The sequence below is a fragment of the Salmo salar genome, chromosome ssa20, assembly GCF_905237065.1.
Source record: "Salmo salar chromosome ssa20, Ssal_v3.1, whole genome shotgun sequence".
Classification (NCBI taxonomy): Eukaryota; Metazoa; Chordata; class Actinopteri; order Salmoniformes; family Salmonidae; genus Salmo; species Salmo salar.
The window spans coordinates 32,586,218-32,613,027 of NC_059461.1; the positions used below are offsets into that span (position 1 = coordinate 32,586,218).

The 26,810-nt window shown below is 43.1% G+C and overlaps 1 protein-coding gene across 2 annotated transcripts in view; it reads right to left on the reverse strand.

The window, feature by feature from the left end:
• The window catches only part of LOC106580456 (polypeptide N-acetylgalactosaminyltransferase 9), a 140,940-nt gene that overhangs the window by 37,209 nt on the left and 76,921 nt on the right, over positions 1-26,810 (reverse strand). The gene's annotated exons all lie outside the window — the stretch shown is intronic.

Consider the following 26,810-nt stretch of genomic DNA (forward strand, 5'->3'; position numbering starts at 1 on the left):
GGTCTCCGACCTCCCTATGTGCTGTCTCATTGTTGTTGGTGATCAGGCCTACCACTGTTGTGTCATCGGCAAACTTAATGATGGTGTTGGAGACGTGCCTGGCTGTGCAGTCATGAGTGAACAGGGAGTAAAGGAGGGGACTGAGCACGTACCCCTGAGGGGCCCCCGTGTTAAGGATCAGCGTGGCGGATGTGTTTTTACCTTCCTTTACCACCTGGGGGTGGCCAGTCAGAAAGTCCAGGATCCAGTTACAGAGGGAGGTGTTTAGTCCCAGGGTCCTTAGCTTAGTGATGAGCTTTAAGGGCACTATGGTGTTGAACGCTGAGCTGTAGTCAATGATAGCATTCTCACATAGGTGTTCCTTTTGTCCAGGTGTCAAAGGGCAGTGTGGAGTGCAATAGATATTGCATCATCTGTGGATCTGTTGGGGCGGTATGCAAATTGGAGTGGGTCTAGGGTTTCTAGGATAATGGTGTTGATGTGAGCCATGACCAGCCTTTCAAAGCACTTCATGGCTACAGATGTGAGTGCTACGGGTCGGTAGTTATTTTGGCAGGTTACTTTAGTGTTCTTGGGCACAGGGACTATAGTAGTATGCTTAAAACATGTTGGTATTACAGACTCAGACAGGGAGAGGTTGAAAATATCAGTGAAGACACTAGCCAGTTGGTCAGCCCATGCTCGGAGTACATGTCCTGGTAATGCATCTGGCCCTGCGGCCTTGTGGATGTTGACCTGTTTAAAGGTCTTACTCACATCAGCTGCGGAGAGCGTGATCACACAGTCGTCCGGAACAGCTGATGCTCTCATGCATGTTTCAGTGTTACTTGCCTTGAAGCGAGCATATAAGTAATTTAGCTCGTCTGGTAGGTTCATGTCACTAGGCAGCTCTCAGCTGTGCTTCCCTTTGTAGTTTGTAATAGTTTGCAAGCCCTACCACTTCTGGGGCGGCAGGTAGCATAGTGGTTAAAGCGTTGGACTAGTAACCGAAAGGTTGCAAGATCGAATTCCTGAGCTGACAAGGTAAAAATCTGTTGATGTCCCCCTGAACAAGGCAGTTAACCCACTGTTCCTAGGCTGTCATTTAAATTAAGAATTTGTTCTTAACTGAGTTGCCTAGTTAAACAAAGGTTAAATAAAAAAAAACATCAGATGAGCGTCGGAGCCAGTGTAATTGGGCAAAATATCAATTATCTTGTTTGAACGACATAGTATCTTGTTTGAAAGACTTAATATCTCGTTTGATAACAAAATATTTGTATTTTTCAATTAAAACAAAAAACTAAATATCCTTGGGATGTTCAGTCAACATTCACTAAAATGTTGTATACAACATCTGTAACAACCACCACAGAACATTCCCCCAAAGTTCTCATTAGGTTTTCAGGTAATAAACAGTAATTAGTTCTGTGAAAGTTCCCAGAACATTTGTTTGGTCGTGGCAAATGTTCTCATAATATGTATGAAACATTTACCTGTCGTTAAAAGAGCATTTTAGCTAATTAACTACTTTTCAACTACTTACTACTTTTTAGCTACTTTGCATGTTCGCAAACCCTTCCCCTAATCCTAACCTTAACCCTTTTGGCTAACCCTTCCCCTAACCCTAACCATACCCTTTTAGCTATCCCTTCTAACCCCTAATCCCTAGCCTAGCTAACTGTATATCAGGAACATACAAACCCATGTGGTTGCTTGAAGGATGAACGAGGATACTCATACTAACCACACTAACCTTACTATTTGTGATGTAATTTGAGTATGTAGTATGCTTATTGGTCATAGTATGGATATATTTAGTATGCCAAAAGTTCCCGGATGTCGTACTACCTTCGTTAAAATACAAAGTATACAAGCAGTGGACACTATTTCTGTGCTTTTGGGGCCCATAATGCAAATCTGTAATGCAAATATCGCAAACCTTTCCATCTGTAAATAGCACACCCAACTTCCTTATCCCCATATTGTTCCATTTTTTTTTTTCTCTTTTGCACCCCAGTATCTCTACTTGCGCATCATCATCTGCACATCTATCACTCAAATGTTAATGCCAAATTGTAATTATTTTGCCTCTGTGGCCTATTTATTGCCTTACCTCCCTAATCTTACTACATTTGCACACACTGTACATATACTTTTTCTATTGTGTTATTGACTGTACATTTGTTTATCCCATGTGTAACTCTGTTGTTGTTTTTGTCGCACTGCTTTGCTTTATCTTGGCCAGGTCACAGTTGTAAATGAGAACTTGTTCTCAACTGGCCTACCTGGTTAAATAAATGTGAAATGAAAAAATAAAATAAATTCTTCAGAAAATGAGCATGACTTCACAACATTTTTTGAAGAGAATTTTTTGAAGAAAATGGCAGAAAATATGCAGGCAAAGTCTGACGAGAGAGGATACAAATTCATTGTTTTAACTAATTATGACAAATGTTAAGAAAATATTGAGCAATGTAAGAAAGAAATGCCTTTTCAAATAATAAGTTCTCAATGGACATTATTAATGAAGTCGTAAGATGTCTAGCTAGTAATTTGTTAGCTATGCTAACAAGATAGCAAGAAGTTGCATATCAACAGCATCAACTTCCGGTAGATAGGCAAAGCGCTAGTACACTCAACTGAAAGGATAGCATTCGTTTACACTATACTAAAATGAACTAATAGTATATAGTATGTAGTATATACTCATTAAGTATGTAGTATACAGTATGTTAGTATGGGTATTCCAACATAGCTTAGGTTTCCCTTTTTATCTGTGGATTAATCGTCGGAGTGACGAAACACAATATTTTAATGATCTACAAAGAACCAGCTAGAAAGGGGACCATATGCATGATCAGGTAAAATAACAACCCAATGTCTCCCAGGACAAACTGCTAGCAACACCTATCTAGCTTAATGTACATGAATATTTAATGTGTGTTTCCACCTGTCCCAAAATGTATATAGTTGGTTCACGGTTGGTTTTAGTATTTTAACCCGCGTGTCATGATCACGTCTGGGGGGGATCGACAGTTTCAACACGCATATTCGCATGCACATATGTAGCCATAGTGTCAGTCTGAGATCTTCAGAAGTTTGGCTGAGGTCCTGCAGACTTAATTTTCTGCCTCATCTTACTTGACAGGCAGCTGACTGATTTGACAGACAGTGTGGGAAATTGTCCAGTATTAGTAACTAATGTAGTATACAGTATTAGTAACTAATACTGGACAATGTCGGTCCTTTCCAGTGACTGTAGAAGCTGCCTGGGGGGTCACAGAGAGTTAAGCTCTAATATTTACTAGTCATGTTGTTAGCATGGATGGCTGAGACAAAGGCAATGTACTGAGGTATGACCCAAGGCGACCTCCGCTTACTATAAACTCCATGTTGGAGTTTATAGCAAAAAAAACATACATTTTCCATAACTACTTCACTGATAGTCAACTGTAAATGTACTGTAAAATGTCCCTCTTTTGCAAATTGCACACCTTTTGAAATTGGTAACAATTTATAAATACTTTATAAATGTGGGTATATACCACTGTATATGTCTATGTTCCACAAAGGGAGGTTTGCCATCAACCATATGGTCATGAAAATCTATACCTTAGACTTAGATAATGGCCTTCTCCTATTGACAATCACACAAATCACAAAATTTACATTTCTGAGTTATAGCACTAGAAACATTCAAAAGTGTATACAGATCTCCCCTATATCGCATAAAGTACATTTCTCTGATTAGCATATACAAAGGTCTGGTAACAGTCAAGTTTCTCTAACACAGCGGCTCCTAAACCCCTTTTGCCTTGTAATATACAGTATCAACTACAACAGTACCTAGAAAATTTGTAATAATCTTGTGAAACCAATGAAACCAACTAAAATTAAACTAATTATTATAGCCTTAACCCAGTTTTACTTCATGACACAGAATGGGACTAGCCACGAGCCACCAGTGATTCCTGACTCATCGTTGGGAGGGAGACTGCCCTAAAGGTCCTTATTTCCATTTCTGCCACGGAGCTGCGATTCTGTGAAAAATGTTGCGTTAAATTAGAGTGAAGCAACAAATGGATGAGGGAGGATTAAAGGGGATTGGGATATCTTATTGCTTTTTAACAAAGCCCAGTGAATCCCTCAACAGCTTTACTGTCAGAGCCTTACAGAGATTTACATTACAACGCAAAGCAGAAATATTCACAACTATAAGAAGAAAGACTTGCATTTGTGGGCTTGTTTTACCACTTGACTTAATAAGCTGTGTGTGTGCTCAGTTGTGTCTTAGGAATTTGAGTCTCTGTCTCTGGTCTTAATTGAAATTATTCTCACTGGCTTCTAGACCAAGGAGAGATCTCCTCCTTTTAACATAAAATCTGAAAGATTTGCCCATTTCAAAGACATAGCAGGAAATCCTGACCACAAAGTGATATCTTCTCCCATGAAGCTATTTTGCTTTGTAAAGAAAAATAAATATCCCTCACATCCGTTTCTTGTATGCTTTTCTGACAGACAGTGTGACTTTGAAGACTAATTCAATTTCAGAACCCCACTGTGCAGTGTGGACACCTAGCATTCAAAGCACTGATGTAATCACTCCTCCATGCAAATCACATATACTGTACATTAATTGATTCAGTATGTGGACATGAAGAACAACACATTTTAAAAGGAACTTAAAATATTTCCCTCAAATGTTCAGTACGAATATTAGAATAATTAAACATGTCCTCTATAACAGAGAGATGGGCCATTATAAAAAATTATAATTGCTACACCTTGGTTTGAGCATAATTCATTCGGCCTATACCCCCCACTGGTGTTTTTGTCAGTATTTACAGTACCAGTCAAAAGTTGTCACACCTACTCATTCAAGGGTTTTTCTTTATTTTTACTATTTTCTACATTGTAGAATAATATTGAAATCAAATCAAATCAAATTTTATTTGTCACATACACATGGTTAGCAGATGTTAATGCGAGTGTAGCGAAATGCTTGTGCTTCTAGTTCCAACCCTGCAGTAATATCTAACAAGTAATCTAACAATTTCACAACAACTACCTTATACACACAAGTGTAAAGGAATGAATAAGAATATGTACATAAAAATATATATGGATGAGCGATGGCCGAACCGCATAGGCAAGATGCAGTAGATGGTATAGAGTACAGTATATACATTTGAGATGAGTAGTGTAGGGTATGTAAACATTATATAAAGTGGCATAGTTTAAAGTGACTAGTGATACATTTATTACATCCAATTTATAATTATTAAAGTGGCTAGAGATTGAGTCAGTATGTTGGCAGCAGCCACTCAATGTTAGTGATGGCTGTTAAACAGTCTGATGGCCTTGAGATAAAATCCGTTTTTCAGTCTCTCGGTCCCAGCTTTGATGCACCTGTACTGACCTCGCCATCTGGATGATAGCGGGGTGAACAGGCAGTGGCTCAGGTGGTTGTTGTCCTTGATGATCTTTTTGGCCTTCCTGTGACATCGGGTGGTGTAGGTGTCCTGGAGAGCAGGTAGTTTGCCCCCGATGATGCGTTGTGCAGACCTCACTACCCTCTGGAGAGCCTTACGGTTGTGGGCGGAGCAGTTTCCCTACCAGGCGGTGATACAGCCCGACAGGATGCTCTCGACTGTGCATCTGTAAAAGTTTGTGAGTGTTTTTGGTGACAAGTCGAATTTCTTCAGCCTCCTGAGGTTGAAGAGGCGCAGTTGCGCCTTCTTCACCACACTGTCTGTGTGGGTGGACCATTTTAGTTTGTCCGTGATGTCTACGCCGAGGAACTTAAAACTTTACACCTTCTCCACTACTGTCCCGTCGATGTGGATAGGGGGGTGCACCCTCTGCTGTTTCCTGAAGTCCATGATCATCTCCTTTGTTTTGTTGACGTTGAGTGTGAGGTTATTTTCCTGACACCACACTCCGAGGGCCCTCACCTCCTCCCTGTAGGCCGTCTCGTCGTTGTTGGCAATCAAGTCTACCACTGTAGTGTCGTCTGCAAACTTGATAATTTAGTTTAAGGCATGCTTTGCCACGCAATCATGGGTGAACAGGAAGACATCACAACTATGAATTAACACACACAAAACATGTAGTAAACAAAAAAGTGTTAAAAGTAGCCACCCTTTGCCATGATGACAGCTTTGCACACTCTTGGCATTCTCTCAACCAGCTTCACCTGGAATGATTTTCCAACAGTCTTGAAGGAGTTCCCACAAATGCTGAGCACTTGTTGGCTGCTTTTCCTTCACTCTGCGGTCCAACTCATTCCAAACAATCTCAATTGGGTTGAGGTTGGATGATTGTGGAGGCTAGTTCATCTGATGCAGCACTCCATCACTCTCCTTCTTGGTCAAATAGCCCTTACACAGCCTGGAGGTGTGTTGGGTCATTGTCCTGTTGAAAAACAAATAATAGTCCCACTAAGTGCAAACCATATGGGATGGTGTATCCCTGCAGAATGCTGTGGTAGCCATGCTGGTTAAGTGTGCCTTGAATTCTAAATAAATCACAGTGTCACCAGCAAAGCACCCCCACACCATCACACCTCCTCCTCCATGCTTCACGATGGCAACTACACATTCAGTGATCATCTGTTCACCTACTCTGCGTCTCACAAAGACATGGCAGTTGGAACCAAAAAACTCAAATTTGGACTCATCAGACCAAAGGACAGATTTCCACCGGTCTAATGTCCATTGTTCGTGTTTCTTGGCCCAAGCAAGTCTCTTCTTATTATTGGTGTCCTTTAGTAGTGGTTTCTTTGCAGCAATTCGGCCATGAAGGCCTGATTCACGAAGTCTCCTCTGAACAGTTGATGTTGAGATGTGTCTGTTACTTGAACTCTGTGAAGCATTTATTTGGGCTCTAATCTGAGGCGCAGTTAACTCTACTGAATTTATCCTCTGCAGCAAAGGTAACTCTGGGTCTTCCTTTCCTGAGGCGGTCTTCATGAGAGCCAGTTTCATCATAGCACTTGATGGTTTTTGCGACTGCACTTGAAGAAACTTCTTGACATTTTCCAGATTGACTGACCTTCATGTCTTAAAGCAATAATGGACTGTCGTTTCTCTTTGCTTATTTGAGCTGTTCTTGCCATAATATGGACTTGTTCTTTTATCAAATAGAGCCATCTTCTGTATACCACCCATACCTTGTCACAACACAACTGATTGGCTCAAATGCATTAAGAAAGAAAGAAATCCAACAAAATAACTTTTAACAAGGCACACCTTTTAATTGAAATGCACCTCATGAAGTTGGTTGAGAGATTACCAAGAGTGTGCAAAGCTGTCAGCAAGGCAAATGGTGGCTACTTTGAAGAATCTGAAATATAAAATATGTTTGGATTTGTTTAACACTTTTTTGGTTACTACATGATTCATATGTGTTATTTCATAGTGTTGATGTCTTCACTATTATTCTACAATGTAAAAAATAGTAAAAATGAAGAAAAACCATTGAATGAGTGTCACGTCCTGACCAGTAAAAGGGGTTGTTTGTTATTGTAGTTTGGTCAGGGCATGGCAGGGGGTGTTTGTTTAGTGTGTTTCGTTTTTTTGGGGGGGTAATGTTCTATGTTAGTCTATTTCTATGTCTGTGTCTAGTTATTCTATTTCTATGCTTAGTTTATTGGGTTGACCTTCAATTGGAGGCAGCTGTTTCTCATTGCCTCTAATTGAAGGTCCTATTTATTAGGGGTGTTTTTTCATTGGGATTTGTGGGTAGTTGTTCCGTGTGTAGCTGTGTGCCTCACAGGACTGTTTTTCATCGTTGTTTTTGATTAAGTGTTTATTTTGCTTTTCTTCTAAATAAAGAAGATGAGTATCCCACATTCCCGCTGCGTTTTGGTCTAATCCTTACGACGAACGCGACAGAACTACCCACCACCAACGGACCAAGCAGCGGAGGAAGGAGCCGCAGAGGAGCTCTTTGAATTCATGGACATGGGAGAAGATATTGGACGGAAAGGGATCCTACACATGGGAGGAGATCCAGGCTGGAAGGGATCGCCTCACATGGGAACAGGTGGAGGAAGCCAGGAGAGCGGAGGCAGCAGGAGATTGGAGAGAAGGCTATGTTGGGACACGGCTGGCAAGGAAACCCGAGAGACACCCCCAATAATTTTTTGCGGGTGCACACGGGGAGTGGGGCTAGGTCAGGCAATAGACCTGAGCCAACTCCCCGTGCTTATTATGGGGAGCGTTTGGCAGGGAGAAGAGCGCCGGTCTATACGGGAGTGCGCACGATCTCGCCCATACGCACGCACAGTCCGGTGCGAGCGATACCAGCCCCCCGTAAGTGCCGTGCTAGAGTGGGCATCCAGCCAGGTAGGAGTATGCCTGCGCAGCACATCTGGCCACCAGTGCGTCTCCTTGGCCCAGGCTACCCTGCGCCTGCTCTACGCACGGCAGCCATCAGGCCTCTGCACAGCCCAGTTCACCCTGTGCCAGCACTCCGCCCGTGCAGGGCTACTGTGACTACCCAGCCAGGACGGGTGGTGCAGGTTGTGCGCTCCAGACCTCCAGTGATTGTTGTTGTTGTTCATGGCCCGGTGTACCCTGTTCCTGCTCCTCACACTAGCCATGATGTGCGTGTCACTAGTCTGGCGCCTCCAAAGCCAACACCACGCACCAGGCCTCCAGTGCGTCAGCCCAATCCAGTACGTCCTGTTCCTGCTCCTTGCACTAGCATTGAGGTGCGTGTCTCCGGTCTGGTACCTCCAGTACCAGCCCTACGCACTAGGCCTCCAGTGCGTCAGCCCAGTCCAGTTCGTCCTACTCCTGCTCCTCGCACTAGCCCTGTGGTGCGTGTAAATAGTCTGGTGCCTCCAAAGCCAGCCCCACGCATCAGGCCTTCAGTGCGCAGTCCCCGTCTAGAGCTTCCGGCGACAGTGCCCCGTCTAGGGCTTCCGGCGACAGTGCCCCGTCTAGAGCTTCCGGCGACAGTGCTCCGTCTAGAGCTTCCGGCGACAGTGCCCCGTCTAGAGCTTCTGGCAACAGTGCCCCGTCCAGTGCTTCCGGCGACGTCCTACAGTCCGGAACCGACAGAGACGGCCCACAGTCCGGAACCGACAGAGACGGCCCTCCAGTCCGGAACCGACAGAGACGGCCCTCCAGTCCGGAACCACCAGAGTCGCCCTCCAGTCCGGAACCGACAGAGACGGCCCTCCAGTCCGGAACCGCCAGAGTCGCCCTCCAGTCCGGAACAGCCAGAGTCGCCCTCCCGTCCGGAACAGCCAGAGTCGCCCTCCAGTCCGGAACCGCCGCAGCCAGAGTCGCCCTCCAGTCCGGAACCGCCGCAGCCAGAGTCGCCCTCCAGTCCGGAACCGCCGCAGCCAGAGTCGCCCTCCAGTCCGAGGTCTCCAGCGACGCGCATCAGCCCGAGGTCTCCAGTGACGCGCCTCAGCCCGAGGTCTCCAGCGACGTGCCTTAGCCCGAGGTCTCCAGCGACGCGCCTCAGCCCTGAGCCTTCAGCGGGGGTGTACAGGTTAGGTTGGGGACTAAGGCCGGAGCCTGAGCCACCTCCATAGAAGGAGGATTGGGGGGGGGGGTGTAGCACAAGAACCGTCGGAGACAGTGGCCACCCTCCCTTCCCTCCCTTTAGTTTGGGATAATTTTTTTGTTTTGGGGTTTATTTTTGTGTTTTTTTGTTTGAGGTGCATCCAGGGTCTGCACCTTTGGGGGGGGGGTTGTTTGTTATTGTAGTTTGGTTAGGGTGTGGCAGGGGGTGTTTGTTTAGTGTGTTTCAGGGTTTTTTGGGTAATGTTCTGTTAGTCTATTTCTATGTCTGTGTCTAGTTATTCTATTTCTATGCTTAGTTTATTGGGTTGACCTTCAATTGGAGGCAGCTGTTTCTCATTGCCTCTAATTGAAGGTCCTATTTATTAGGGGTGTTTTTTCATTGGGATTTGTGGGTAGTTGTTCCGTGTGTAGCTGTGTGCCTCACAGGACTGTTTTTCGTCATTGTTTTTGATTAAGTGTTTATTTTGCTTTTCTTCTAAATAAAGAAGATGAGTATTCACATTCCCGCTGCGTTTTGGTCTAATCCTTACGACGAACGTGACAATGAGTAGGTGTGTCCAAACTTTTGACTGGTACTGTATGTTATAGTCATGCAACACCATGGTTAACAGAATCAGTCAGACCATCATCTAAACTCTTGAGAATGATTAGAATACCCGGCAGCATCATCATAATGTGTTGCAATGCAAAGGTGGTGTGTGCCTACCATGCCCCTCCCAACAGTAATCCTGGACCCATGAGATGAGTGATGTTTCAAAGCAGAATGAACTGAAGGTGTCATATATATATACTCTCTCTCTCTCTCTCTCTCTCTCTCTCTCTCTCTCTCTCTCTCTCTCTCTCTCTCTCTCTCTCTCTCTCTCTCTCTCTCTCTCTCTCTCTCTCTCTCTCTCTCTCTCTCTCTCTCTCTCTCTCTCTCTCTCTCTCTCTCATACAGAAAATGTATAGTTCAAACCAGGACATCTCAGGGATGTGATGCTGCTCTTTCAAATCTACTGTCAAAACATGCAGAGCATTTGAATCCCCTGCTTCTCCTCGGTAGTCCCTCTTGATTGTACTGCAGTGAGTTAGTTTGTGAAATGTCTAGCATACTTGCGGATTCCTCCGTTTTTTGTGTTACAGTAGATTAGATGTCAAAATAATGTATATCTTGTCAAACACATCAAACATCTATCTCACACCCTCAAACACCACCCAATTAAACTTAAGTTAAGTTAGTAAAGTTAAGTAAGTATGGTGACTTCAGACAGAGTTGGGTGGTTAATAAGCTTAACTTTTTCGGGGCATAATAGTTTCTGAAAACAGAGGGTTATGAAATGAACAATACGTCTTAATGCCTCGTCAATGTGTGTTTAAAGATAGGTGCAAGTGCAGTCACACTTGAAAGAGGCAGTTAATGAAGTTTATGACTCGTGATAATAGGTGCGCCGACAAGTTCAGCCTTATTGCTACTCCCTCTGGCCCTGAATGGGTAGAGCTAGTCAAACTGTCTGTCTGTCTGTCTGTCTGTCTGTCTGTCTGTCTGTCTGTCTGTCTGTCTGTCTGTCTGTCTGTCTGTCTGTCTGTCTGTCTGTCTGTCTGTCTGTCTGTCTGTCTGTCTGTCTGTCGAGTGCTACATTATGTTTTTGATACCCACATAACCATGGCAATTTTCAAAAGGCTGTCGGATTCAAGAATTTTAAAGTCTTGAAAATAAGCTGCATGGGCTGTTGTTAGGGGATAAGTTGTCTTTTCAAAACCTGTTTCACCATAAATTACTGGCAGATTACTGGGGTGCAGCACTATACCCTATAAAACAATATAAACCCAGTCCAATTATCTGTGCCCACTACAATGCAAATTCTAAACGGGTTTTAATGCTATCTGGTTTTAAATGAAACAGCGCATTAAAACAACTTTGCATCAAAATGACTGCTTATGTAAATACATGTAATGTCATCGCTAATCACTTTGACATAGAGTACAAAAAAGCTGCCCATATCTATAGCATATTTACTTCAATATTAACTTTGAGAACTGGGACAGCCACATTTTGTAAACACACCATTGAATGAATGGAGCATTAAGAGTCCCTATATAGTATTATAAGAATAAGAAAGCTATATATCACTGTAGTTCCTATTCTTCTCTCTGTCCTCCCTCCTGTGACAAGTGGTGAGGTAGTGAGGCAAAACCTACTGTAATGAAGCATAGAGTAAATACCTCTGTCCATTAAGCCCTAGCAGATTGATTCAGGCCCTCTAAATAATGCATGTATTGAAAAAGACAAATGCTTGATCAATATGGTACGGTCTCCCCCATTGTTACCTTTGCACTGTGCCTATTGATGAAAAACGGATCTTTCCTCCCATGTCCTCTCGGTTAAAAGACTGTATTATGTGAGAATTAATCATTCATGTAATGGGGAGATGAGCCAGTGGAGGAGAGGAAGAGATACAGTATATCTGTATATCTGTAGTCGATATTTGATATACGACACAGATCAGGTCTCCTGTTGCAGTGATCTCTCACACTAATGTACATATTTCTCATCTATCACTTTCTTCTCCCAAGGCTCATCATGTCTACCTTCAAACCATGACCTAGTATAGCCAAATGATCAAATTCCCTCAGTAAGTGGCTCAAATCAGTCCTATTTTTTTAACCTGTTGGGGCTACAGGTTAGCAATGAACCCCGAGTCGGGATTGCTAACAAGGCTGGAAATTCAAAACATCAAAAATCTAATAATTTCAATTTCTCAAACAATCAACTATTTTACACAATTTAAAAGATAAACATCTCCTTAATCTAACCACATTGTTCGATTTTCAAAGAGGCTTTACGGCAAAAGCATAAAGTTAGATTATGTTAGGACAGTACATAGCCACAAAAGTACAAACATCCATTTTCAATTCAAGGTCAGGCGTCACCAAAAGCAGAAACCAGCTAGAATTATGTACTAACCTTTGTCAATCTCCATCAGATGACACTCCTAGGACATTATGTTATACAATACATGCATTTTTTGTTCCATCAAGTTCATATTTATATCCAAAAACAGCATTTTACAGTAGCGTGAAATTCAGATTTTTTCTTCTCTGAAATGCTTCCGGTGAACATAACAAAATTACTATTCGAAAACATTGGTAAATTATAATATTGTCATTCAAAGAATAATATATTATCATCTCGTAATTGCTACCGAATGGCCAGATCTCAAAATAACTTTACTGGGAAATCACATTTTGCAATAAACGGGGTGCTATGCTAAGAACAATAAGCTATGCTATACAGTTAGCATCATCTAAAATCGATAATAACATTGTAAATATCCCCTTACCTTTGATTATCTCCATCAGAAGGCAGGCATCCCAGGTCCGGAAGGCATCCCAGGTCCGGAACAAATGTGGTTTCTTTTGACAAAGTTCATAATTTATGTCCAAATAACACCAAGTACTTAGCGTTCATTATGCTCCCACAAAACGTGGTGGGGGAGTGTAAAATCACGCCGAAAAGCTAAAAAAACCTAGTAAATAATCTATTTACGTTCGTTCAAACATGTCAAATGTTGTTTAGCATTAATCTTTTGGTCCATTTTTAACGTTAAACATCAGTAATATTTTCACACAACCTATCCTATGTCTAGATAAACAATGATGACAAACTCACGCTTCTCAGATTTATGCGCAGGCGCAAAAAAATGAAGTGATGACATGTCAACTTCCTTGGATTCTAATTTGCTCTCTGTTTATCATAGACGCTTCAAACAACTTTATAAAGATCGTTGACATCTAGTGGAAACCGTAGGTGTTGCGAAATGAATCCTTTCTCACTATGGTATCTATAAAACAATGACACTAAATAGTACAGTCACAAAATTCACATTTTTTTTAAATCTATTTTTCACAGGTTTTTGCCTGCAATATGAGTTTTGTTATACTTACAGACACCATTCAAACTGTTTTAGAAAATTCAGAGTGTTTTCTATCCGAATGTGTTAATAATATGCATATCCTAGCTTCTGAGTTGGTGTAGGAGGCAGTTAAAAATGGGCACATATTTTTTTCAAAATGTCTCAATACTGCCCCCGAGCCCCAACAGGTTTTAAGTGGTCTGTTTGTTTTACTGGGCCCACATATGGTCAGCTACTTTGTCATTTGCTGCCTGATGGACGTGGGCCTCTGGGTGATTTAGCTTTAGCAGCGGCTGGAACTTGAATGGCTGGTTACCACAGATGGCTGAGGCTTAATATGGGCTCATAATGACAGGGCTGACCTTTTCAAGGTGACTCTCTCTCTCTTTGCTGTGTATGTGGGGATACGGAGGAAAGCAAAGCAAAGCAAACACCACTACAGAGAGATCTCCTCTTCTCTTCGATATTATGATTGTGTACCCTCTTCCCAGTATCAACTCTATTGTGATTTTAATTCTGTGGTCAACATGAATTGTGGTAAGTGTAGTGTGAGGACATCTTGAAATGTGTAGCAAACAACTATGTACCACCACCACCATTGCAAAATGACTTGTGTTTTTGATAAAAGGAACTATCCTCTAATAATCCATTTGGCAGAGTGTCGGTCTCCCGAGCATAAAAGGAACATTTGCTGTAAAAGGAACAAACAGTGGACAAACTAGCCACAGCATCTGAAAACAACAATTCAAAGCGGTGAGTGTTTTACTTGAAAGCTTTGGCATTACCCAAGTTCAATAGTGTACCAATCTTTGTCTGGTTTTCTTTAACTACAGAAATGTTTGAAGTTTCAAGACACAAATTCCCTCCAATTATGTTCAACTGTAAAAAAAGAAACAAAAAAAGAACACAGTCTTAGTTAAAGACCTGTGGATTCTCTTTTCTACTGTGTGGATTCCCTTTTCTCCCTTTTCTACAAGTACCTGAAAATATCCTGCCGAACAACAAACCCTGAAAGTGAAGCGGCAGGAGTGTATCCTATCTTTTGGGTAGGAGAGGACCCAGCTGAGTTGAGCGATGTCCATCTCCTCTCCAACTTTGTGTTGATGTTTCTGGAGTTTTAATTAAGCAAATTCCCTCTCCAACTGAAGTGAGATTATGACCATATGCCAGGGATGAACCAGAGCCAGTGTGGATACGGTAGAGGGGCTTTCAGGAAATTATTGCAAAGTTTTTTGTTAAATACATGTGAAAATGGCTTGGGTTGGTTGAATTAATTTGATTGTCCCAAGAGAAGTGCCCTGGTGGGATCACTCACAGATGAGTTTAGTTAAATTGGGGCTGAGTAAAACCTGAATTCTTGAAGAAAACCCTGCAGAGCGCATAGTGCCTATATACCGATAAGACCATTTTGGTGGGAACTAACCTATAAAGAATATGTCTGTTTATCATTTATTTCTAATGTAACAGACTAACAAATGTCTTACAGACAGACATATTTGATTTGTATCTACAAATTCATAAGTAGGTATTTATACTCCCTGTAACTCTTGATAAACCCTTTACAAACACGTGTCACTCTTGACCCCTAGATATATTTTATGTATGTATGTACAGTACCAGTCAGTTTGGACACACCTACTCATTCAAGGGTTTTTGTTTATTTTCCACATTGTAGAAATTTCTTCAACTGCCGTTGTGATGGTGTGGGGGTGCTTTGCTGGTGACACTGTCAGTGATTTATTTAGAATTCAAGACACACTTAACCAGCATGGCTACCACAGAATTCTGCAGCAATGCGCCATCCCATCTGGTTTGCGCTTTGTGGGACAATCATTTGTTTTTCAACAGGACAATGATCCAACACACCTCCAGGCTGTGTAAGGGCTATTTGACCAAGGAGAGTGATGGAGTGCTGCATCAGATGACCTGGCCTCCTCAATTCACAATCACCCGACCTCAACCCAATTGAGATGGTTTGGGATGAATTGGACCGCAGAATGAAGGAAAAGCAGCCAACAAGTTCTCAGCATTTATGGGAACTCCTTCAAGAATGTTTTCCAAGTGTTCCAGGTGAAGCTGGTTGAGAGAATGCCAAGAGTGTGTAAAGCTGACATCAAGGCAAAGGGTGGCTACTTTTGAAAAATCAAAAATCTAAAACATATTTTGATTTGTTTCACACTTTTTTGGTTACTACATGATTCCTTTATGTGTCATTTCATAGTTTTATGTCTTCACTATTATTCTACAATGTAGAAAATGTTAAAAATAAAGAAAAACCCTTGAATGAGTAGGTGTGTCCAAACTTATGACTGGTACTGTATGTATACTGTAGCTACATATACCTGAGGGGACATGAAGAGCGATGTTGTGGTCTCATGAGATGCTTTATCAGCAAACAGTAAGTGAGAGATGGAAAAACCATTACGCAATAAATGTGTATTGACACCTCTGGCAGAATTCATCATTTCTATTCCTTCTTGACATTGTTTTCTCTTTGCAAACTCAGCCTCAAGGTAAGCAATATTTTAATGTCTGACACCTGGGTATGGGTTTCAAATTACACTCATTTGTAAGTCAGAGTGAACTGCATCAAAAATATACTACTTTAATAGTAATATTTTATTGGAAGAGCTGCAATGGCATCGATAATCAACATCATTAATATCTTGGCTAAATTACCTACATTTCACACATACTTTAGGTATTTTAGCCATGATATTAATGTTGTTGATTATCGATGCCATTGCAGCTCTTCCAATAAAATATTAGTAGTAAAGTAGCTTATTTTTGATGCAGTTCACTCTGACTTACAAATGAGTGTAATTTTAAACCCATACCCAGGCTATGTACTGAAACATTTACTTTAATGTCAATAGTCAATGTATCTTATTGTTTTTACACATTGACTACCTCTCTTGTATCTGTCTTTTCCTCCTCTTCTCTCTAGTGTAAATACATCTCTATACCGTACATGGAAAAAAATCCAACAAGATCTTATACTTCTGCTCTTGATTCCCTCCAATGCCCTTGTTTTATTCAGCTACTGCTTCCCCAAGGTCTCCACAATCACACAAAACACCACTGTGGCCTAAGAACCCAGCACCAGCTCATCTCAACATCTCTCTATCTCTCTCCCTCCCTCTCTATCTTAACTTAACCTTTCTCTTCTTTTAAAGAGGCCAGCGCCTAGGTGCCAGCCCAGAAAACCCTTTTACACGGAGTGTAGAATGCACAGTAAATTACAATACTCCATAACCTTTGGCTGTGAACTTGGCCTTACATCCACGCCCGTGGTGAAATGGTCCTGGGCAGCAGGCAGCTACTGAGAGCTGCCCTGGCTAATTGTTAAACATGTTCCTGTCAATCACGCCTATCCCAAATGGCAACTCTCCCTCCCTCTCTCTCTCTCTCATTGTCTCTATATCCTTCCTTCCTTCCATCCATCCATCCATCCATCCATCCATCCATCCATCCATCCATCCATCCATCCATCCATCCATCCATCCATCCATCCATCCATCTCTCTCTGTCTCTCTCTGTCTCTCTCTGTCTCTCTCTCACTCTCTCTCACTCTCTCTCACTCTCTCTCTGTCTCTCTCACTCACCAGTTTCATGGAGTAGGCCTTGGAGACATAATTGCTCCCCATCTCCATTCCATTAACCTGTTTAGGATAGGGGGCAGTATTTTCACGGCTGGATAAAAAACGTACCCGATTTAATCTGGTTATTACTCCTGCCCAGAAACTAGAATATGCATATAATTATTTGATTTGGATAGAAAACACCCTAAAGTTTCTAAAACTGTTTGAATGGTGTCTGTGAGTATAACAGAACTCATATGGCAGGCCAAAACCTGAGAAGATTCCATATAGGAAGTGCCCTCTCTGACCATTCCTTGGCCTTCTATAGCCTCTTTATCGCTGTAACGTGACATTTTCTAAGGCTCCCATTGGCTCTCAGAAGGCGCCAGAACGGGGAATGATGACTCTGCAGTCCCTGGGCGAAAAACAGTAGGGGTTTTGGAAAGTGGTCGTTCTGAGAACAATGTCACGGGCGCGTGCATGCATGTGAAGACTCCATTTTCTATTTTCAGTGTTTGAACGAATACAAGGTCTCCCAGTCTGAATATTATCGCTATTTTACGAGAAAAATCGCATAAAAATTGATTTTAAACAGCGTTTGACATGCTTCGAAGTACGGTAATGGAATATTTTGTAATTTTTTGTCACGATACTCGCCGACGCGTCACCCTTTGGATAATGTCTTGAACGCAAGAACAAAACGCAGCTATTTGGATATAACTATGGATTATTTGGAACCAAAACAACATTGGGTGTTGAAGTAGAAGTCCTGGGAGTGCATTCTGACGAAGAACAGCAAAGGTAATCCAATTTTTCTTATAGTAAATCTGAGTTTGGTGAGTGCCAAACTTGGTGGGTGTCAAAATAGCTAGCCATGATGGCCGGGCTATCTACTCAGAATATTGCAAAATGTGCTTTCACCGAAAAGCTATTTTAAAATCGGACACCGCGATTGCATAAAGGAGTTCTGTATCTCTAATTCTTAAAATAATTGTTTTGTTTTTTGTGAACGTTTATCGTGAGTAATTTAGTAAATTCACTGGAAGTTTTCGGTGGGTATGCTAGTTCTGAACGTCACATGCTAATGTAGAAAGCTGTATTTTGATAAAAATATAAACTTGATTGAACAAAACATGCATGTATTGTATAACATAATGTCCTAGGAGTGTCATCTGATGAAGATCATCAAAGGTTAGTGCTGCATTTAGCTGTGGTTTTGGTTTTTGTGACATTATATGCTAGCTTGAAAAATGGGTGTCTGATTATTTGTGGCTGGGTACTCTCCTGACATAATCTAATGTTTTGCTTTCATTGTAAAGCCTTTTTGAAATCGGACAATGTGGTTAGATAAAGGAGAGTCTTGTCTTTAAAATGGTGTAAAATAGTCATATGTTTGAAAAATGTACGTTTTGGGATTTTTGAGGTGTTTGTAATTCACGCCACGCTCTATCATTGGATATTGGCGAGGCGTTCCGCTAGCGGAACATCTAGATGTAAGAGGTTTTAAAGGAATATACAATATGTATGGCGGTGAAGCAAAGCTGAATGTTATTCAGCCACTCATATACAGTACCAGTCAAAAGTTTGGACACACTGTCACGTCCTGACCAATATTTAGGTATTATTTCTATTATATTTGGTCAGGACGTGGCAGAGGTATATTTGTTTTGTATTATGGGGTTTTGTGTGTGGTGTAGTGGGGTGTATTAGTTTGGTATAGGTTCTAGGTTTGTTTTTCTATGTGTAGTTTTGGGTGCTGGACTCTCAATTGGAGGCAGGTGTTTCTAGTTGCCTCTGATTGGGAGTCCCATAAGTAGGTGTGTGTTTGTTTGGTTTTCGTGGGTAGTTGTTTTTGCACTGCGTGTTGTGTGCCTGCAAAACTGTTGCTGTCGTGTATATTGTTTTCCAGTGGATGCGTTACTCCTTTTTTGAATTAAAACATGAGCATCCATATTCCCGCTGCAGTTTGGTCTATTCAACACGGCTCTTTTTGTGACAGAACTACCCACCACCAAAGGACCAAGCAGCGGAGAAGAGGACAGAGGCAAGTGAGGGAGGAATGTTGGAGGCAGCCCCAATAATTTTTTAGGGGGGGGCACAAGGGCTATTTGGCGGGGCGAGATTACAGCCCCAGGACAGCTCCCCGTACCCTTGTAGGGCAGACTGGACAGGTCCCGTGCTTTGGGGTTGGGGCTGTGGTGAGGCCTGGGATTTTCAGGCCGGTAGGCAAGGTACCAGCGCCCCGCATGTGCCAGGGGCGAAGTAGGCATCGAGCCGGAAGGGGTGATGCCAACCCTGCGCTCAAGACCGCCAGTGCGCCCTTTCGGTCCGGTGTTTCCCGCCAGACGCACTAGCATGGAGGTGCGTGTCTCCAGGCTGGCACGTCCTATACCAGCCCCACGCATCAGGAGTCTAGTGTGTCAACCCAGCCTCGCCAGTCAACAGTCACCAGAGCTGCCCGCCAGTCAACAGTCGTCAGTGCTGCCCGCCAGTCAACCATCACCAGAGCTGCCCGCCAGTCAACAGTCGTCGGAGCTGCCCGCCAGTCAACAGTCGTCAGAGCTGCCCGCCAGTCAACAGTCGTCAGAGCTGCCCGCCAGTCAACAGTCGTCAGAGCTGCCCGCCAGTCAACAGTCGTCAGAGCTGCCCGCCAGTCAACAGTCGTCAGAGCTGCCCGCCAGTCAACAGTCGTCGGAGCTGCCCGCCAGTCAACAGTCGTCGGAGCTGCCCGCCAGTCAACAGTCGCCAGAGAGGTCAGACTGCCCTGAACTGCCGGAGTGGCCAGACTGCCCTGAACTGCCGGAGTGGCCAGACTGCCCTGAACTGCCGGAGTGGCCAGACTGCCCTGAACTGCCGGAGTGGCCAGACTGCCCTGAACTGCCGGAGTGGCCAGACTGCCCTGAACTGCCAGAGTGGCCAGACTGCCCTGAACTGCCAGGGTGGCCAGACTGCCCTGAACTGCCAGGGTGGCCAGACTGCCCTGAACTGCCAGGGTGGCCAGACTGCCCTGAACTGCCAGGGTGGCCAGACTGCCCTGAACTGCCAGGGTGGCCAGACTGCCCTGAACTGCCAGGGTGGCCAGACTGCCCTGAACTGCCAGGGTGGCCAGACTGCCCGGTTCTGCCAGAGGTGCCCGCCTGCCCTGATCTGCCAGGGTGCCCGGCCTGTCAGGATCAGCCCGAGTGGTCCTCCTGCCCTCCGGTCCAGCCCGAGGGGTCCTCCTGCCCTCCGGCCAGCCCGAGTGGTCCTCCTGCCCTCCGGTCCAGCCCGAGTGGTCCTCCTGCCTTCCGGCCCAGCCCGAGTGGCCCGCATGCCTTCCGGCCCAGCCCGAGTGGCCCGCATGCCTTCTGGCCCAGCCCGAGTGGCCCGCATGCCTTCCGGCCCAGCCCGAGTGGTCCGCCTGCCCTGATCTGCCAGGGTGCCCGGCCTGTCAGAATCAGCCCGAGTGGCCCTCCTGCCCTCCGGCCCAGCCCGAGTGGCCCTCCTGCTCTCCGGCCCAGCCCGAGGGGCCCTCCTGTCCCCCGGCCCAGCCCGAGGGGCCCTCCTGTCCCCCGGGCCAGCCCGAGGGGCCCTCCTGTCCCCCGGCCCAGCCCGAGGGGCCCTCCTGTCCTCCGGCCCGGCCCGAGGGGTCCGTCTGCCTGGCGCAGCTATCGGCTCCACCGAAGTGGGCGACGCCGAGGGTGGAGCAGGGTCCACGTCCTGCACCGGAGCCACCTCCAGGATAGGTGGGTTGGGGAGGGAGGGAGGGTGTAGCACAGTGCCGTCGTTGACGGCAGCCACCCTCCCTTCCCTCCCTTATTGTTTAGGGGGTATTGCTTTTTGGTTTTGTTGGGGTAATGGGGATTTTTTGTGTTTTCTTTTAAGGTGCATTCCGGGGTCTGCACCTTTAGGGGGGGGTAATGTCACGTCCTGACCAATATTTAGGTATTATTTCTATTATATTTGGTCAGGACGTGGCAGAGGTATATTTGTTTTGTATTATGGGGTTTTGTGTGTGGTGTAGTGGGGTGTATTAGTTTGGTATAGGTTCTAGGTTTGTTTTTCTATGTGTAGTTTTGGGTGCTGGACTCTCAATTGGAGGCAGGTGTTTCTAGTTGCCTCTGATTGGGAGTCCCATAAGTAGGTGTGTGTTTGTTTGGTTTTCGTGGGTAGTTGTTTTTGCACTGCATGTTGTGTGCCTGCAAAACTGTTCCTGTCGTGTATATTGTTTTCCAGTGGATGCGTTACTCCTTTTTTGAATTAAAACATGAGCATCCATATTCCCGCTGCAGTTTGGTCTATTCAACACGGCTCTTTTTGTGACACACACCTTCTCATTCAAGAGTTTGTCTTTATTTGTACTATGTTCTACATTGTAGAATAATAGGGAAGACATCAAAACTATGAAATAAAACATATGGAATCACGTAGTAACCAAAAAAGTGTTAAACAAATCAAAATATAATTTACATTAGAGATTCTTCAAAGTAGCCACCCTTTGCCTTGATGACAGCTTTGCACACTCTTGGCAGTCTCTCTACCAGCTTCATGAGGAATGCTTTTCCAACAGTCTTGAAGGAGTTTCCACAAATGCTGAGCACTTGTTGGCTGCTTTTCCTTCACTCTGCGGTCAAACTCATCCCAAACCATCACAATTGGGTTGAAGTTGGGTGATTGTGGAGGCCAGGTCATCTGATGCAGCACTCCATCACTCTCCTTTTTGGTCAATTAGCCCTTACACAGCCTGGAGGTATGTTTTGGGTCATTGTCCATTTGAAAAACAAATGATAGTAAGCGCAAACCAGATTGGATGGCATATCGCTGCAGAATGCTGTGGTAGCCATGCTGGTTAATAAGTAAGCCTTGAATTACAAATAAATCACAGACAGTGTCACCAGCAAAGCACCCCCACACACACCTCCTCCTCCATGCTTCATGGTGGGAACCACACATGCAGAGATCATCCGTTCACCTACTCTGCATCTCCCAAAGACATGGCGGTTGGAACCAAAAACCTCAAATTTGGACTCATCAGACCAAATGGACAGATTTCCACCGGTCTAATGTCCATTGCTCGTGTTTCTTGGCCCAAGCAAGTCTCTTCTTATTATTGGTTTCTTTTAGTAGTGGTTTCTTTGCAGCAATTCGACAATGAAGGCCTGATTCATGCAGTCTCCTCTGAACAATTGATGTTGAGATGTGTCTGTTACGTGAACTCTGTGAAGCATTTATTTGGGCTGCAATCTGAGGTGCAGTTAACTCTACTGAATTTATCTTCTGCAGCAAAGGTAACTCTGAGTCTTCCTTTCCTGTTGCGGTCCTCATGAGAGCCAGTTTCATCATAGCACTTGATGGTTCTTGCGACTGCAAAGTTCTTTAAATGTTCCATATTGACTGACCTTTATGTCTTAAAGTAATGATGGACTGTTGTTTCTCTATGATTATTTGAGCTGTTCTTGCCAAAATATGGACTTGGTCTTTTACCAAATAGAGCTATCTTCTGTATACCACCCATACCTTGTCGCAACACAACAGATTGGCTCAAACACATTAATGAGGAAAGAAATTCCACAAATGAACTTTTAACAAGGCACCCCTGTTAATTGAAATGCATTCCAGGTAACTACCTCATGAAACTGGTTGAGAGAACACCAAGTGCGTGCAAAGCTGTCATCAAGGCAAAGCGTGGCTACTTTGAAGAATCTCAAATATAAATATATATTTTTATTTGTTTAACACTTTTTTGGGTACTACATGATTCCATATGTGTCATTTCATAGTTTTGATGTCTTCAAAATTATTATACAATGTAGAAAATTGTAAAAATAAAGAAAAACCCTGGAATGAGTAGGTGTGTCCAAACTTTTTACTGGTACTGTACATGCAGGTATACAGCTGAAGTCGGAAGTTTACATACACTTATGTTGGAGTCATTGAAACTCGTTTTTCAACCATTCCACAAATTTCTTGTTAACATACTATAGTTTTGACAAGTCGGTTAGGAAAGATAGTTTGTGCATGACACAAGTAATTTTTTAACAATTGTTTACAGACAGATTATTTCACTTACAATTCACTGTATCACAATTCCAGTGGGTCAGAAGTTAACAAACACTAAAGTGAGCCTTTAAACAGCTTGGAACATTCCAGAAAATGATGTCATGGCTTTAGAAGCTTCTGATAGGCTAATTGACATAATTTGAGTCAATTGGAGGTGTACCTGTGGACATATTTCAAGGCCTACCTTCAAACTCAGTGCCTCTTTGCTTGACATCATGGGAAAATCTAAAGAAATCAGCCAACATTGTAGACCTCCACAAGTCTGGTTCATCCTTGGGAGCAATTTCCAAATACCTGAAGGTACCACGTTCATCTGTACAAACAATAGTACGCAAGTGTAAACACCATGGGACCACGTAGCCATCATACCGCTCAGGAAGGAGACGCGGTCTGTCTCCTAGAGATGAACATACTTTGGTGCGAAAAGTGCAAATCCTTCCCAGAACAACAGCAAAGGACCTAGTGAAGATGCTGGAGGAAACCGGTACAAAAGTATCTATATCCACAGTAAAACAAGTCCTATATCGACATAACCTGAAAGGCCGCTCAGCAAGGAAGAAGCCACTGCTCCAAAACCGCCATAAAAAAAGCCAGACTACGGTTTGCAACTGCACATGGGGACAAAGATCGTACTTTTTGGAGAAATGTCCTCTGGTCTGATTAAATAAAAATAGAACTGTTTGGCCATAATGACCATTGTTATGTTTGGAGGAAAAAGGGGAGACTTGCAAGCTGAAGAACACCATCCCAACCGTGAAGCATGGGGGTGGCAGGATCATGTTGTGGGGGTGCTTTGCTGCAGGAGAGACAGGTGCACTTCACAAAATAGATGGCATCATGAGGAAGGACAGTTATATGGATATATTGAAGCAACATCTCTTGACATCAGCAGGAAGTTAAAGCTTGGTCGCAAATGGGTCTTCCAAATAGACAATGACCCCAAGCATACTTCCAAAGTTGTGGCAAAATGGCTTAAGGACAACAAAATCAAGGTATTTTAATGACCACCACAAAGCCCTGACCTCAATCCTATAGAACAGTTGTGGGCAGAACTGAAAAGCATGTGCGAGCAAGGAGGCCTACAAACCTGACTCAGTTACACCAGCTCTGTCAGGTGGAATGGGCCAAAGTTCACCCAACTTATCATGGGAAGTTTGTGGAAGGCTACCCGAAACCTTTGACCCAAGTTAAACAATTTAAAGGCAATGCTACCAAATACTAATTGAGTGTATGTAAACTTCTGACCCACTGGGAATTTTTTATTTATTTTTATTTTATTTTTATTACACCTTTATTTAACCAGGTAGGCAAGTTGAGAACAAGTTCTCATTTACAACTTCGACCTGGCCAAGATAAAGCAAAGCAGTTTGACACATAACAACACAGAGTTACACATGGAGTAAAACAAACATACAGTCAATAATACAGTTGTCACGTCCTGACAATAGTAAGTTGTTATTTTCTTTGGTAGAGTAGGTCAGGGCGTGACAGGGGGTGTTTGTCTATGTTTTGTATTTCTATGTTCAGTTTCTAGTTTGGTATTTCTATGTTGGTTTTGTTTGGTATGATCTCCAATTAGAGGCAGCCGGTTGTCGTTGTCTCTAATTGGAGGTCATATTTAAGTTGATGTTTGTCCCACCTGTTTTTGTGGGTGATTCATTTTGAGTAGTGTGTTTTCTCTCTGCGTCACGGTTTGTTGTTTTTCTTGTTATTTCAAGTATTTGGTGTATTGCATTTAGTTTCACAGTTTAATAAAGATGTGGAATTACAAATACGCTGCGCCTTGGTCCAATCCTTTAAACAGCCGTGACAACAGTAGAAAAATAAGTCTATATACAATGTGAGCAAATGAGGTGAGATAAGGGAGGTAAAGGTAATAAATAGCCCATGGTGGCGAAATAAATACAGTATAGCAATTAAAACACTGGAATGGTAGATTTGACAGTAGATGAGTGTGCAAAGTAGGGGTGCAAAGGAGCAAAATAAATAAATACAGTAGGGGAAGCGGTAGTTGTTTGGGCTATTTATAGATGGGCTTTGTACAGGTGCATTGATCTGTGAGCTGCTCTGACAGCTGGTGCTTAAAGCTAGTGAGGGAGATAAGTGTTTCCAGTTTCCGAGATTTTTGTAGTTCGTTCCAGTCATTGGCAGCAGAGAACTGGAAGGAGAGGCGGCCAAAGGAGGAATTGGCTTTGGGGGTGACCAGTGAGATATACCTGCTGGAGCGCGTGCTACGAGTGGGTGCTGCTATGGTGACCAGTGAGCTGAGATAAGGCAGGGCTTTACCTGGCAGAGACTTGTAGATAACCTGTAGCCAGTGGGTTTGGCAACGAGTATGAAGCGAGGGCCAACCAACGAGAGCGTACAGGTCGGAGTGGTGGGTAGTGTATGGGGCTTTGGTGACAAAGCGGATGGCACTGTGATAGACTGCATCCAATTTGTTGAGTAGATTATATAGTATATATATATATATATATATATATATATATATTATATAGTAGTAGGAATGTGATGAAAGAAATAGAAGCTGAAATAAATCATTCTCTCTACTATTATTCTGGCATTTCACATTCTTAAAATAAAGTGGTGATCCTAACTGACCTAAGACAGGGACTTTTTACTTAGATTACATTTCAGGAATTGTGAGAAACTGAGTTTAAATGTATTTGGCTAAAGTGTATGTAAACTTCAGACTTCAACAGTATATTAAATCAATAGCCTGTTTGTTTAATAATAATGTATTTTCTTTTCTTCACACAATTACAGAACTAAAGAAAAGGTTTGAAATAAAAATACTGTTTGTGTAGGTTTTATGGTGAAAGACAAAGAGAGACTGTTATGCCGATGTTTGTGACATTGGTGTTAAGTTATTATTACATGACTCAAGGAGAGTGCAATTACTTTATGTAAGCACAGTGCAAATGTCAGACCTGACACAAGTCATCCAACTGAGCAGAATAAGAAAGTGGAGTACATCAGTATAGAACACACACTCCAGTGGGTTTGTTATAACACTCTACTTAGTGGCCTTGTCTGAATGAATCTCCTACCCTATGAACCCACCACTCAGTGGCATGGTTTGCTGCGTAAAGACAGGTCCGGTGAATAACATAAACCTTGAAGACTGAAATTCGGGATGGCACACCGAATACTGAAATAACCATTAGGAGCAATGAGGAAGGTGACTGTTCACTGGAATTAAACCTGAAACAAACATTTACTGCATAATGAGACATGGAGAACATATTATTGTCTGAATGCCTCTTACTATTCGGGAGGGGGGGAAACCTTGCTATTGATGAGGATATGTTATGCTAGTCCACTTGAAATGATGAGGACTCTGAGACGGTCATTAGCTACTATAACACTGCCTTCAGGTTCATCTGAGGGGTTGAGTTATCAATACACCAACCAGGATCTATCCTCTCACCTCTGGAGTCAGTTTTCAAAGGCTACAGAAACCCTTCTGAAGCACCATTCAAGCATTCTGAAGATTTTGAAATGGAAGTGATGACATTAAATGAAGAAGGATCTTTCAAGCATTTCTCATTTCAATAAGCACAGAGTGAGTTTAGATTCAGAGTGCTTCCACTTGGCTAAGGAGAAACGTTTTCTGAATTTAAACGCTACCAATTCTTCAACCAAGCCGCATGAAGCGTTAAATTCAACTAAAATCAGCTGCAAAGATTTTTACATTTTCAGTATAGGGCTTTAAGGCCTTTGGGTTGACTGAATATTTATTTGCATTAAGGGTTTTCCCTCCCATCTGAGAA